Raw genomic sequence first — 16,075 nt, forward strand, 5'->3', positions numbered from 1 at the left:
TAAAAAATGCTTATGGATAATCAATTTTTGTGATAGTTTTGTATCTTTAAGGAACATGCTTGGGCTTCTGTATTAGTCTGGGTTCTGCAGAGAAAACCAGTAGGACTGATCTATCTATCTTATCTATCTATCTATCTATCTATCTATCTATCTATCTATGGAATTGGCTTACGCGAATATGGAGGCTAAGAAGTCCCAATATCTGTAGTCAGCAGACTATAGACCCAAGAGAGCCAATGGTCTGATTCTGAAGGCTTGAGAACCAGGAGAGCCAATGATATAAACTACAGTTTGAGTCTGGGTCTGAAGGCGGGGAAGACTGATGTTCTAGCTTGAAGATAGACAGAACAAATTTTTCCTTACTCAGCCTTTTGTTCATTTCAGGCTTTCAAAGGAGTAGGTGAGGCCCACCCCCTTTGGGGAGGGCAATCTGTTTTACTCAGTCTACCTATTGAATTGTTGATCTTATCTGGAAACACTCTTAGGGACCCAGGATAATGTTTAACTGAATATCTGGGCACCTCAAGGCCAAGTCAAGTTGACATAAAATTAACCATCACGGAGGGGCTCCTGGCTGACTCAGTTGGTAGAGTGTGTGACTCTTCATCTTAGGGCCCCAAATTCAAGCCCCATGTTGGGTGTGGAGACTAGTTAAAAAAATAAAAATTTTAAAATAATTTTAAAAGAAGATAAAACAAAGGTGAATAAGGTCTTCATGGTCTAAAAGACACCATGACTAATTAAGAGCTAATGAGTCCTCTGAGGATAACCATCACGGGGTGCCTGGGTGGCTCAGTTGGTTAAGCCTCCGACTTTTGGTTTCAGCTCAGGTCATGATCTCACAGTTCATGACTTTGAGCCCTGCATCAGGCTCTGCGCTGACAGCGAGGAGCCTGTTTAGGATTTTCTGTCTCCCCCCTTCTCTGACCGTCTCCTGCTTACTTTCTATCTCTCTCAAAAAATAAATAAACTTCAAAAAAATTAGCCATCACAAGTCCATCCTTCATCAACTTGGCATTCACATGCATCTCCTTAAACCATACTTATTCTCCAAATAAAGACAACAGCAAGGTCATATTTCCGTCTAACTCAGTACAAGAATCCTGTGTACAACTGAAAACACACCAACCTCTTCACCAGAAGATGAAGTAAAATCATTGAGATGTTTACTCTTCTCCTTGATATCTCATAACTTAAATACTATAATGTAAAATTAAAAAAAACTTAAATACTACGGTATAATAGAGGGAAGAAAACAAAGATTTGATATGTGTATATAACAAAATGAGAAATACTCATGACAATTACGGTCTTCATCTCTAACTGGTCACATGGTCATAGCTGGTATTTGTAACTACCTTCTTCTATTATCTATTCTGTATTCTCTTTGCCTTTAGCAAAGACCTCATTTGGTTGTAGTTCTTTAGCTGGTGGTATGACTCAAACCTTCATTCCTGAAGGAGCTGGGCCATGACTATAGAGTAAGGCAAAAGGGCCCACAGAGATCACCAAGCTGAATGCAGATAAGCTCATTAATTGACCCACCTCAAGATGGCCGCAAGCCCTAACTAACCTACGGGCTACTTAAACCAGGAGCAGTTACCAAAAAAAGGGAAAATCCCATAGTTCCCATACCTTCTCACTCTGTCTTCTAACTGTGGCTCCCCATCACAGCCTTGTCGCACACAGTCTCTTCTCTGCTGTCCTACCCAACACTCCCTTATGGGTGTATTCAATTAACTTCTATCCCTTTTGTTATGTCTGGATGAATTATTTCACCACATATGCTGCTGGCCCCCACCCAATCAGAGTGCCCCACATATGGTGGCCCCCATCTGATCAGGATACCCCCCAGTTAGTAATCTTACCTGGATTTGGTTGTGTTTTCCATTGATCTTAATCACAGGGCATGGTAATACTAAAAGAAGCCCTGAGGGCTCTCCTGTATTCCAGACATACTCTTCCTTGCCTCCATTGTGGAGTATCAGTCCAATTTCCCCTTGATGGTCAAGATCAGTCAGCCCAGCTAGCTCAGTAAATTCCTTATTTTTTGATTTAGAGGCATTAGGAGTCCCAAGTGACTGGGTGGCTGTCTTAACTTCTAGTTCAGTGGGATCATTGTTGTGTCTCCAGGTGGAAGCATGTCTCCCTCTGGAACTAAGATCTCCAGGCCAGCAGAGTAAAAGGATGCAGGAATAGGAAACAAAAATTTTGCTAGTGTGTTAGTAGTGAGTTGATGCAACTCCCGTTTCCACTCCCTTGATTCTTGGACCTGTGAATCTTGGCATGGGAGAAATAGCACTGTATATCAGAAATTGATTCAAAGCACATACTGTAAGGGTTAAATTGTAGTGTAGGGCTAACCTGTAGCCTTAAGAAATAACAGCTTTGTTTTAACACTGTAGATTAAGAGATAACAGCCTTGTCCTATCAATCAAGGGAACAAAAGTTCAAGGAAAATCAACTGGATTAGTGTTTGATTGGATTGGGGCAAGGGCATGTCTGAACTGTTTCCACCCCCATCTGGGAACTATTCCTTTGTTCTGTTCCCAGGTGATGATAAGACTGTTGGGACCAGCACTCTGGTCAAGAGTGTCAGTCCCCATTGGTTGGCCTTGCCTCTCATTGCAATAAATTTTGTTGTGACTGTCACTGGTGCCTGTAGCATTCTGTTTTAGGAGTCATGTGGACGCAACAATACAACCTTTTGCCCCAACCCTGCAAGGTACTGTCACTTAGCTGATGCTGTAGTGAAGTCTTTGAAAGGCCATCCCATCATTCTATCAAGCCAGCTACTTCGGGGTGGTGGAGAACATGGGAAGACCAGTGAATTCCATGAGCATGGGCCCATTGTTATAGTTCTTTAGCTATGAAGTGAGTTCCTTGATGAAAAGCAATGCTATCCATTCATGATGACGAATAAGGCATTCTGTAAGTTCATGGATGGTAGTTTTGGCAGAAGCATTGTGTGTAGGAAAGGCAAATCCATATCCAGGGTTTCTCTTTGTAGTAAGAAGAAAATGCTGGCCCTTCCATGATAGAATGTAATTGCTTGCCATCACCCCTGGGAAGGTTGATCACCCCTGGGAAGCTGCCATGTTGGGGACTTAGTGTTGGTTTTTGCTGTTGGCAGTTTGGGCATTCAGGAGTGGATATAACCAGGTCAGCCTTGGGGAGTGGAGGCTCATTTTGCTGTACTCATGCATAACCGCCATCTTTGCCACTATGACTATTTTGTTCATAAGCCCATTGAATAATGATGGGTGGCTGGGGAAAGAGACTGGTGGTATCCACAGAATGGGTTATTCTTTACTTTTGATCCTTAAAATCAGCCTTTTACTGAGGTTACCCTTTGGTGAGCATTCACATTGGACACAAATTTCTTCATATTTTTGCCCATTCATAGAGGTCTATCTACATACCTCTTCCCAGAATTTCCTTGTCACCAATTTTCCAATGCGTTCCTTATAGGTATCTGACTATCCAACTAAACCAGTGGCCACGGCCACAGTGGTTTGTATTGCACATCTAGCTATTTCTCCTTCCAAGCTAAGTAAACAACCAGGTGCACTGCTCTATGTTTTGCCCTCTGGGAGGATTTCCTTTCACCATTATTCTTCAGGTATGTCCCAGAAAGGGGCTTGTAGGGCTGTAGCTATTCACATTTCAATATAGTGTCTGCATATTGTGTAGGACCATCTGGAAACCAGGCCCAGGTCTTCTCTTTGTCTTTGAATTGATCATAGAGAATTCCCCATGAGGCCATAGGTACAGGCTAAGAGAGATAAGGCAGTGTAGCAAGAATGACGACCATGGGCATTTGGGCCACTTCATGTAACTTGCCAATGTCTTCAGGGCCTGTGTGGGCCCATTCGCGTATATACTGTTTCCATTTGGTGATGGAGTACTGCGGTGCATGCCCAACTTTATGATTTGGTGGGTCACATGACACCTGGTCCATGATGGGCAGCTTAGATGGTATGGTAACTTGGTGGCCCATGTTAAGTGTTTAGTCTCTGCTGAGGCCCGGGAGCAAGCCAAGAGCTGTTTCTCAAAAGAAAGTAGTTATCCACAGAGAATGTCAGGGCTTTGCTCCAAAATCCTAAGGGCTTACACTATCATCCTCCTATGGGCACCTGTTAAAGGCTTCAAACAGCATCACTAAAGTGCCACTGACACTTTAAACATCATTGGGTCTGCTGGGTCATCTGCCCAAAGCAGAGCAGCTCACTTAGCAGTCTAGAGGACCAGGTGCGGAGTCTTCTGTTACCCTGGTTCCTACTCAAAGCTAGCCGCTTTTAGAGCCGCTTGGTAAATGGACTAGAGAAACAAACCCAAATGAGGTATATGTTGCCTCCAAAATCCAAAAAGGCCCACTAGGCATTCTGCCTCTTTTTTGATTGTAGGAGAAGCCAGCCATAACTTATCCTTTCCCTTTGAAGGGATGTCTCAAAATGTCCCACATCATTGGACCTCTAGAAATTTCACTGAGGTAAAAGGCTCCTGAATTTTTGTTGCATTTATTTCTTACTCTTTGACATACAAATGTCTTAGCAGTAAGTCTAGAGTAGTGGCTGCTTCTTGCTCCTTAAGTCTAATCAGCATAATTCCCTCAATGTAATGGACAAGTGTGATATGTTATGGAAGGGAAAGGCAATCAGGATCCCTGAGCACTAAATTATGACATAATGCTAGAGAGTTGATATGCCTCTGAGAGGTAAGACAGTGAAGGTTGTATTGTTGGCCTTGCCAGATAAAAGCAAACTGCTTCTGGTTGTCTTTCCTAACTGGTATTAAACAAAGAAGTATGTGCCAGGGGCGCCTAGGTGGCGCAGTCGGTTAAGCGTCCGACTTCAGCCAGGTCACGATCTCGCGGTCCGGGAGTTCGAGCCCCGCGTCGGGCTCTGGGCTGATGGCTCAGAGCCTGGAGCCTGTTTCTGATTCTGTGTCTCCCTCTCTCTCTGCCCCTCCCCCGTTCATGCTCTGTCTCTCTCTGTCCCAAAAATAAATAAACGTTGAAAAACAAACAAAAAAAAAATTAAAAAAAAAAAAAAAAAAAAAAGAAGTATGTGCCAGATAAATAGCTGCATGCCAGGTACCATGATGTGAGATAATAGGAAAGATGTGTATTGGTCTCTGCAGTTCCTGGCACAGAGCAACTAAAAGCCTTGTAATTTCCTGAGCGAGAAGATCCTTGACCTCTCTTCCTGACATAGGAGCTTGGAACTTCCTGGGTGACAGGAATGTCTTTTGTTCTAATGAGGCCACTCTGGATGGGCTCCTGGAAGACTCCTGGATGAGGAGGGCTAGTCACAGGAAGACCAAGTCATCATTGGAAGCTTGGAATTTTCAGCCCTGCCTTCCCATCTCTTGAGAAGGGAGAAGGGCTGAAATTAGAGTTAATAATCAATCATACGTACATGATGAAGCCTCCATAAAAATCCCAGTAGTATGGGATTCTAAGAGCTTTCAAGTTGGTGAACACGTGGAGGCTCTGGGAGAGGTGTGCACCCCTTTCCCACAGGCATCTCTTGCATCTGGCTGTGCCTGATTATTTCCTTTCACAATAAACCATTGACCCAGTAAGAGAAAAAAACAAAAAACAAAAAACAAAAAAAACCAAAAAAACACCTCTTGAACAATGAGATTTGATGAGCTTCTGAATTGGTGAACATATCCACATTTGGGGAGGGTAGGGCACCCCAATTTCATGGGGACAGAGGCTCCTGCACTCAGGACTCTTCCACACCTCATTCTTTCTTTTTTTAAAGTTTATTTATTTTGAGAGAGAGAAAGTGGGAAAGGCAGAGAGAGAGAGGGAGAGAGAGAATCCCAAGAAGGCTCCAAGCTGTCAGCACAGAGCCCAATGCAAGGTTTGATCCCATAAACCATGAGATCATGACCTGAGCCAAAATCAAGAACAGGACACTCAACCAACTGAGCCACCCAGCGCTCCCAGACCTCAGTCTAGGTACCTTTTCATCTGGCTGTTCATCTGTATTCTTCATAATATCCTTCATAATAAGTTGGTGTTGAAAAGAAAACCATGGGCCCAACGTGGCATCACTTAGGTTAAGGCCCCACGTCAGTAAAAACCAACACTTAATACCTAACCTAACTGCAATTTCCAAACTTCCCTCTCCCCACCCCCCAGCCCCTCATAATGTAACCTTTAGTTAGTCAACATGGAATTTATTGGTAAATACTAGGAAATTTACTGATAAACCACTTTCTTTCTCCTTAGGAGGACAACCTCACCTAACCAATGCTTTCCTGGCTAATAAATTCCCTTCTTCTTTTTATTTATTTATTTATTTATTTATTTTCTCTCTCTTTTTTTTTTTTTTTTAACGTTTATTTATTTTTGAGACAGAGAGAGACAGAGCATGAACGGGGGAGGGTCAGAGAGAGGGAGACACAGAATCTGAAACAGGCTCCAGGCTCTGAGCTGTCAGCACAGAGCCCGACGCGGGGCTCGAACTCACGGACCTCGAGATCATGACCTGAGCCGAAGTCGGCCGCTTAACCGACTGAGCCACCCAGGCGCCCTCTTCTCCTTCTTTTTAATGCCCTCTCTCTGCCTGTAAAACTTTTCTTGAGGTCAGTGGAGCTCCCCTCTACTTGCTGGATGGGGTGCTACGCAATTCATGATTGTTCGATAAAGCCAATTAGGTCTTCAGATTTGCTTGTTTTTTAACTTGTTCTTTTATATGTCTTTTTTTTTTTTTTTTTTTTGCTAAAGTTTATCCATTTATTTTGAAAGAGAGAGAGAGAGTGTGTTCGAGCAATTAGGGGAGCAGCAGAGAGAGAGGGAGAGAATCCCAAGCAGGCTAGCAGCGCAGAGCCTGACGCAGGGCTCAAACCCTCGAACCATGAAATCATGACCTGAGCCAAAATCAAGAGTTAGACGCTTAACTGACTGAGCCACCCAGGTGCCCCTAACTTTTGTTTTTTAACACTGATCTTCAGAAGTAAATATTTCTCTGAGTTCTGTGAGACACTCTAGAAAATAAATCAAATCCAAGAAGGGATGTGGTAACCTCTGACTTAAAAAAAAATTTTTTTTTTAGTTTATTTTTTGAGAGAGAGAGACAGCGAGCAGGGGAGGGGCAGAGAGAGAGGGAGACACAGAATCCGAAGCAGGCTCCATGCTGTCAGCGCAGGTCTTGAAGTGGGGCTTGAACTCATGAACTGTGAGATCATGACCTGAGCCTAAATTGGTCGGATGCTTAATGGACTGAGCCATCCAGGCGCCTGGGAACCTCTGATTTATAGCCAGTCAGTCAGAAGTGCAGGTAACAACCTGCACTTGCAATTAGTGGGGGCAGTCCTGTGGGACTGAGCCTTCACCTGTAGGATCTGACAGTATCTCCAGATAGATGGTATTAGAATTGAGTTAACTTTTGCAGGATGCCTAGTCAGTGTCTGTGGAGAATTGGAGAATGGCCTGGTGGTATTGGTAAAACACACACTGAAGGCATGGAGAAGGACCAAAGAGAGAATCCTGGAGAACATAAAAATGTACAGGGAAGACAGAGGAGCTTGAGAAGGAGCCCAAGCAAGAGCACAAGCGGTAAGCAGGAAATCAAGAAAGGGTAAGACCAATAAAGTCAAGAGAAGACAGAGTTTAAGGGTAAGGGAGTTTCAATAAGAGATGGTTGAGTAAAGTATGTTTATTCACTTCCTAAAACACCAAAATTAACGATAAAATGAGTATTAGAAAAGAACATCCCATCCGCAATAAAATTAGAATGTGGCTACAGCCCAAATCATTGACTAAAAGGAATATCTGTCAGGTATAATGAAACCTTGAATCAAAACAAGAGAGGACACCTGAAGCAGATACTTCCCCAGATATCCAGGGAGTCATACATTTCTCCAAAAGTAAGTGAGAAGTGGGGCACCTGGTTGGCTCAGTGGGTTAAGTGACCAAGTTCAGATCAGGTCATGATGTCATGGTTTGTGCGCTGGAGTCCTGCATTGTCGGCTCTGTGCTGTTAAGAGAGCACAGATCCTCGGTCTCCCTCTCTCTCTGCCCCCTCCTGCTTGTGTTTGCTTGTGCGCGCGCTCTCTCTCAAAAATAAACTTAAAAAAAAAAAAAAAAAGAATAAAACCCTTTCCAAAAGAAAAAATAAGTGAGAAGTACCTAAGAGACCAACTCAAGCATCCTTTGTTGGGGCAACGAAGATTAGGAGCACAGGTATGTCATGGTTGACTCTTCTACAAAGTCCCAGCATGCCCCACATCTGGGGAGCCAATGCAGGTGCCATCTTTATTTGGTACTCTGTTTCCCAGACTCTCACTGGGAAAAATTGCCTGGAGGCAAGGCAGAGATAGGAAGCAGGGCCTGCCTCAGCCAATTTTATTAGCTGTTGATTTTAGACAGTTGAACAGAGATAACTAAATAGCAAATATCTAAATAAAATATAGTTGTAAACTCAGAAAGCCACATGGAGGACTAGATGACGTACTTTTCCAGAAGTGAGGTGGAGGGGGGGTGGGATGCAAAAAAAGAGGAAGAGGAAAAAAAAAAAGGGAAGAGAGAGATGATAAGAAGTGTGTTAGTGCAGATGATACATCAATTTGGTTAGAAAATATCCTGATGCAACATGATTGCATTGAAACTGCCAACTCCCTTGAAGAATTTCCTTACTCCTTCCCCAATATTACTTGAGAGCCAAGATGAGAAATACACAAGCAAACCTGAAATGATACCTATGAACAAAGACAATGAAAAGGGAAAAATGACTCTGGTAGAAAAGAGACCACTGACAGCCCATGGTGTGATCTGACAATGGAGATACACAAAGTGTCTCCATTGGATACGTTTAACCACATATAAGAGGCAAGGAGGGGTGTGTGTGACTATGTATGTGATGCTTTCTAACATTTTTGGAAAACTAAGGAACACGATGAGGTTGGCTGGCTGCTCCCAACATTACTGGCCAAAGTGGTGAAAGAAAAAGATGAGCTCAGGGTGTAAGCACCATGTAATGACCACCCTGCCTGGAGACCCTCCCTTGTGCCCGGCAGGCTTGGGGCTAAGGTTGCTGAAAATCAACTGCAGAATCGTATCCTGTTGAATTGCAAAGCAAGCTGAACTCTCAGACTCTCAGGGTGTCTGCTGTTAAAGTGGCAGCATTGATTGGGAAAGAATAGGACCCCGTAAACTGGAATAGGGATGTGTAGAAAGACCCTGATGAAGCTAAGGACATTGCAGTTCTAAATCCTGATGAATCTTTGTCAGAGGAAAAGCCTTCTCAGCCCCCAGTGGAAGCAGCTTCTTCACCTCCAAGCCCTCACCTCTGCTTGCGGGGATTATCTCTGCGTGGCCTGAAGAAACTGCAATGGCTTTTCCTCAGGCAGTTGCTACAGAAAGACAATGTTGCTTCTCTTCAGGATCCACACCCACCATACCTCTTTGCTTCAAGACACGTGACCAGATGTAAGTCCTGGCAAGCCCCTAAAGGTGAAGTATAAAGTATGACCCAACAATAAGTGCATTTACACTCTAAAAGAACTACCTGAGTTTTCTAATTTATACAGACAGACATCTAGGAAACTTGTGCGGGAATCGATATTGAGGGTGCAGGATAATGGTGGAAGGAACATAAAGTTAGATCAGGCCAAATTTAATACAGGCCCATTAAGCAGATATTCTGTATTTAATGGTGCAGCTCAGGGAGTTAGCAAGGGCTCTAACAGTTTGTTTTATTGGCTGAAACAGGGACCAGACGGTGGCCCACAGTGAGTGAATTAGAAATGCCAGGCCTGCCTTGGTTTAATGTAGAGGAAGGGAGTCAAAGGCTTAGGGAGATTGGGATGTTGGAGTGGATTTGCCATTGAAAACCTACCTACTCACCACACTGGGAGGGTCCGGAAGACATATCTTTCACCACTTATAAAGAGAAATACGTTTGTGAGTGGAGGCCCAGCATCCTTGAAGAGTTCTGTGATGGCTGTTCTTTGTAGGCCAGATCTCACAGTGGGAACTGCAGTCACTGAATTGAGAAACCTGAATACAATGGGAGTAATTGAATCTTGGGTTGGCGGGGCCAAGTGGTGGCCATCAGCTACCAAAGGCAAAGTGGGCATGGTTACTATAATGGACAGCAGAGTCAAAGCAACAGTTATAAATATGTGACTTGCATAAGACTATGGCATTGGTTAGTTGATCAGGGTGTTCCTATAAATGAAATAGATAGGAAGCCAACTGAAGTCTTACTTCATCTGTATAAGCAGAAAAGGTTTAGGTCAAGTGAACAAAAGTCTAATCTGAATCATAAGAATAGAGCCACAGCCCCTCAATCATGTTTACAGACCCAGAAGCCTTGAACAAAGGAGAGGCCAAGTCCCTTGAGGAAGGACTCTGGTAAACTGTCAAAAATTTCTATTGTTGGGGCACCTGGGTGGCTTGGTGGGTTAAGTGTCTGCCTCTTGATTTCGCCTCAGGTCATGATCTCACGGGTTGTGGATTCGAAGCCCATGTCGGGCTCCGTGCTAAGAACTCAGAGCCTGCTTGGGATTCTGTCTCTCTCCCTCTCTCTCTCTGCCCCTCACCTGCTCATGCTGTATCTCTCTCTTCCTCAAAATAAAGAAATAACCTTAAAAAATGCATATTGTCGATTTTTCTCTCAGCCTTCCCCAAAGGAGCCTACAGCCTTAACCTCTACTAGAAAAGCAAAACCTAGTAAAACAAAAGCAACATCCCTTTCCTGGGGGGATTGCAGAGATGAGAGCCACCCATCATCAAAGACTTGAACGATGTAGGGGTGTTGATTTCCACCACACCTCTATCCAACTCACATATTTGGCCTGTGCAGAAGACTGAGGCATCTTGGAGAATGACAGTGGATCATCATAAGCATAACTGGGTTGTGACTCCACTTGCGTTATTAACATATCCCCTGTCTATTAGATGAATTCGGTTTTGTTCCTTCCAATGTAGGGGAAAACCCAGTTCTTCCCTGCTGTGTTTTTCTTTCTGGGGACTCTATTTTATTACTCACACAAAAACACTTACTTCAGGTCACCAGTCATGTGGAGGTTTCCCCTACACCTACAGTTTTCTGTGACACCAGCTATGTGTCTTACAATTCAGCTCAATTTTGACTATCTACCCAGAGATTGTTATTAAGCAATTCATGAACTGGGCAGCATCTCATCTAGCAAGTAGAGGAGAGCTCCACTGACCTCAACAAAAGAAAAGGTTTACAGGTAGAGAGAGGGCATTAAAAAACAAACAAACAAAAGAAAACGGGAATTTATTAGCAAGGAATACATGGGTTAGGCAAGGTTGCCCTCCTAAGAGGAGTGGAAGGGGTCTATCAGCAAATTGACCAGGAAATTGACCAGGAAATTCCATGTTGACTGGTTAAAGGTTACATTCCTCGGGGAAGTGGGGGGGGGGGGTGGTCAAAACTGCAGTTAGGTTAGGTATTAAGTGTTGGTTTTTACTGATGTGGGGCCTTAACCTAAGTGATGCCATGTTGGGCCCATGGTTTTCTTTTTAACACCAATTTATTATGAAGAATACAGATGAACAGCCAGATGAAAAGGTACCTGGAATGAGGTCTGGGGGCACCTGGGTGGCTCAGTTGGTTGAATGTCCCGTTCTTGATTTTGGCTCAGGTCATGATCTCATGGTTTGTGGGATCGAACCTTGCATTGGGCTCTGTGCTGACAGCTTGGAGCCTGCTTGGGATTCTCTCTCTCCCTCTCTCTCTGCCTTTCCCACTTTCTTGCTCTCTCTCAAAATAAATAAATAAACTTTAAAAAAAGAAAGAAAAAAAGAAAGAATGAGGTGTGGAAGAGTCCTGAGTGCAGGAGTCTCTGTCCCCATGAAATTGGGGTGCCCTACCCTCCCTAAATGTGGATATGTTCACCAACTCAGAAGCTCATCAAATCTCATTGTTCAAGAGGTTTTCTTTTTTTTTTTTTTTCTTATTGGATCACTGGTTTATTATAAAAGGAAACAACCAGGTACAGCCAGATGGAAGAGATGCAGAGGGCAAGGCATGTGGGAAGGGTCAAGGAGCTTCCATGCCTTTGAAGACACAGTCTTCCAGAACCTCCATGTATTCACTGTGAGAAGTGAGATGATGTATTTTCAGAAATACCAAATAAAAGCTATGGTGTCTAGTTAATATTAGGTTTACAACCTATTGGCAATATGTATGAACCCCTCTCCCCACAATGGAGTCCCAAACCCTTAGACACTTCACTTCCTGGCCTTCTTCCCTTCTCCATTTTGAGGGATTATTTTTGACGGGCTTTGCAATGAGCAGGCGCTGAAGAACTGAAGTTTCTGTGTCACTTCAAGGAATGTACATTTGTTCCAATGAGACCACTTTGTGCCTTACATGGGCATAGGCAATGTCCGGGTAAGGCCGTAACCTCTGTAGTACTCAGCCAATGAGGAGCCAGGGGAGGGACTTGCATACTAGGAGATAAATTGTCTGCTGGAACTGCCCCAAGTGTGCCTGTCCATCTGACACCCGCTCTTGCAAGAATGTTGATTAAAGCTGACTCAGCTCACTGTGCTCAGAGTCTCCATGTCCGTCCTTTGATTGGGTTAGTGGGCTTATTTCTCACATTTACCAACCTGGAAATTCCCGTTCAATAGTTTTTATAACTTTAATCTCCAGTCCTGTCTTCCTTTCCCAGAGGTCGGTGGAAGGGGCTAAAAGGTCTAGCCCTCTAAATCACTTGGTCTTTCTGGTGGTCAGCCCTAACCTGAGGCTGTCTAGGGTCCCATCCTAAGTCACTTCATTATTAGCATACTGTCAAAAGTGGCTCTTTATGAGAGACAAAAGGCACTTCTATCACTCAGGAAATTCTAAAGGTTTTAAGAGCTTTGTACCTGGAACTGGGGACAAAGGCCAAATATATATATATATATATATATATATATATATATATATATATTTTTTTTTTTTTTTTTTTTTTTAAAGTTTATTTATTTTTGGGACAGAGAGAGACAGAGCATGAACGGGGGAGGGGCAGAGAGAGAGGGAGACACAGAATCGGAAACAGGCTCCAGGCTCTGAGCCATCAGCCCAGAGCCCGACGCGGGGCTCGAACTCACGGACCGCGAGATCATGACCTGGCTGAAGTCGGACGCTTAACCGACTGCGCCACCCAGGCGCCCCCCAAATATATTTTTTATACCACATCCCTCAACCCCTATTTTATATCAGACCCCAACCCCTCTACTTCAGATGGTATAGAGGTCAGGCAGATAATGTGAAAAAGTGAAGTAGGTCATATATATATATATATATATATATATATATATATATAGAATATATATATAGAATATAATATATATACATACATTTATATGTATATATAAATAATATATATACATATATTTATATATATACATATATATATTTATAATGGTGTCTTCATAGTAATCTGGTAGGTATCTTCTTTATTTCCATGAAGAAATAGATCCCCTCCCATTTTTTTCTTAGTATTTTGAACTTGTTTTGTTTTTGGTTTCCCACTTGTGATAAAAATGCAGGGCTATAAATAAACACAGTTCCCTTAACTCTTTAAGAAAAGTACAGTGACAAATGTCAATCGACTCTTGACCTCAGAGTCAGGGACAATAGGAAATTTTGAGACTATGAAAAGCTACAGTGGATGCCTTATGTGGAACTTCAGGCTAGATATTCTGTTTTCTCCAAAAGAGGCTGGAAATAAAGGTTTTGTGTGTGTGTGTGTGTGTGTGTGTGTATAAAACCTTCTGTTTTTCAATGTTAACTGATGAGGGGAACATAAGGCAAGCTGAGGACAAAGCATAAGCTCTCATATCCTTGCTGGAGATATGTGTGACATTCCTCAGGCACTTCTATCTGCCCAAGAACAAAGGAAAGGACAGAAAACAAATGGTTAAACTGATAGTCTCCATCAGTTTATAAATATCTTAATAATATTACAAGAAAAGGGCAATCTTATCAATAGCCTAATCTCCAGTAACTCCCTACTGTCTTAAGGATAATGCTTTGCTAGAGGAAAAAACAACCTTAGCTTGACAATAGCTAGGCCTCCAGTAATCTGTGAGTCTTCTTTAGCATATGGAAATCCCTTTAAGAAACTTCCCCTTGACTTTGTCTCTCCCCCAACTCCATAGTGTATAACCAGTCACTCTTCACAACCCCAGTGCAGCTCTTTCTGCCTACGGATCCTGTCCCTTGGCTCTAATAAAATCACCTTTTTGCACCAAAGATGTCTTCAAGAATTCTTTCTTGGCCATCAGCTCTGAATCCCACCATCACTCCAAACCTCCATCATTGACCATTAATTAAAAAATCTTAGGGGCGCCTGGGTGGCGCAGTCGGTTAAGCGTCCGACTTCAGCCAGGTCACCATCTTGCGGTCTGTGAGTTCGAGCCCCGCGTCAGGCTCTGGACTGATGGCTCAGAGCCTGGAGCCTGTTTCCGATTCTGTGTCTCCCTCTCTCTCTGCCCCTCCCCCGTTCATGCTCTGTCTCTCTCTGTCCCAAAAATAAATAAACGTTGAAAAAAAAAATTTAAAAAAAAAATCTTAAAAAATGCTGTGCAGGTCAATAGAATACAAGGCAAGCCAAACACATTTGCTGACCTGCTTTGGTTATAGTCCATTAGTTCATAGCCTCTGCTTTGACATATTTTCTCCCAGTGGCCTCATCCTTTCTGATGGCTTCACCTACGTGGTGATGCCAGCCTAACTTGGCATTCATGCATACCTGTTTCTCTCTGGTGAATGGGTGAGGTGGCTGTAACAGTAGGGCTATTTTCACAAGGAGCCTTCTGGGAGAGAACTCACCCAAAGGGAAGAAGGAACCTGCTGAAGTCCGTAACAAATTCTCAGGGCCAGAGCTATATGACTGACTACTACTAGACTGACTTCTGTGAGGACAAGGACTGTGTCCGTTTTGTTAACACTGTATATCCAGAGCTTAGCAGAGCCTGGCACATGGTAGGTACTCAATAAGTATTTGCTGACTCACGGACAGATGGACTGAATTCTTCTTATTGCTCAGTGCACGTCACTCAAACGGGTCTTCACCTCAGCCTAAATCAATTCGTATCTGAGTCCAGGAGGCTGTGTTGAAAAACTGCAGGAATAGTGTCACAGAAAACTCTGTAAGACGTTGGTACCGCTACACATTGCCTTGGTACTTCTTAGAAAGAATAACCAAAAAGAGAAAAGCGAATGTTATTCTCTCTTTATATTACTTTGGTCAGATGGCAAAAGTAAGACAATGTAGTAGTGAGTTTGATATTTTTGATTCAAGAGAAAACAACCCATGGATGGGGGGAGTATGGCACTCTCTCGAGGGATGTTTGGGTAACAGCAAGTTTTACAGAGCATCAGCAGAGGTAGCTACCTGTGATTGACACGGAGATCAGCGTTTTCCATAAGGCCAGCAGGTCCTATTTGCTAGGATAAGGTAAGCTAACGCTGACTGGGAAGATGGCAACTGGTGTTAGGTTTCTTTGACAGTGGAGCTTGTCTTTGAGGGCAGGCTGACTTAGGTTTAGTTTTGTGACCTGGGCCAAACCACTGGGGCAACTTCCATTTTGTGGGTCCCGATAGTATGAATTAACTTTTTCACTTTCCTCACTTTACATTACTGTGCAGATTTAGGCTTTAATAGTCTTCTGTATCATAGCAGGAGGTTCCTTCCAGGAGATGTTACAGTTCCTATAGTATATGGTGAAGAAGTTGCCAGGTGATAGCAGACAAGAGTGTTTATGAACATGGGGCTGGAGATCCAGTATAAGTAGGTAGAAGGAAGAGCCAGAGAAATGTTACGGGGACCCCATTTATATCCGCGACTAGGGGAAATAGGTGTTATATTTGGAGGTAGTGGCAGAGACTGCTAGCTGCTCACCAAATCCCCATCTCTTCATCCTTCTGGGCACACGACCCACAGTTACGTTTAACTTCTTGGTTGAGTTCTAGCCAGTGGAATATGACAAGAAGTTATGTGTACCACACTCAGTCCTGGTTCATAGAAATCTCCCACTGTGTGATGCCCCATGTTTTTCTTGCAATGGCCCTAGAAAGAATGTACTGAAGAT

Source organism: Leopardus geoffroyi, chromosome B4 (genome assembly GCF_018350155.1).
Source record: "Leopardus geoffroyi isolate Oge1 chromosome B4, O.geoffroyi_Oge1_pat1.0, whole genome shotgun sequence".
Taxonomy (NCBI): domain Eukaryota; kingdom Metazoa; phylum Chordata; class Mammalia; order Carnivora; family Felidae; genus Leopardus; species Leopardus geoffroyi.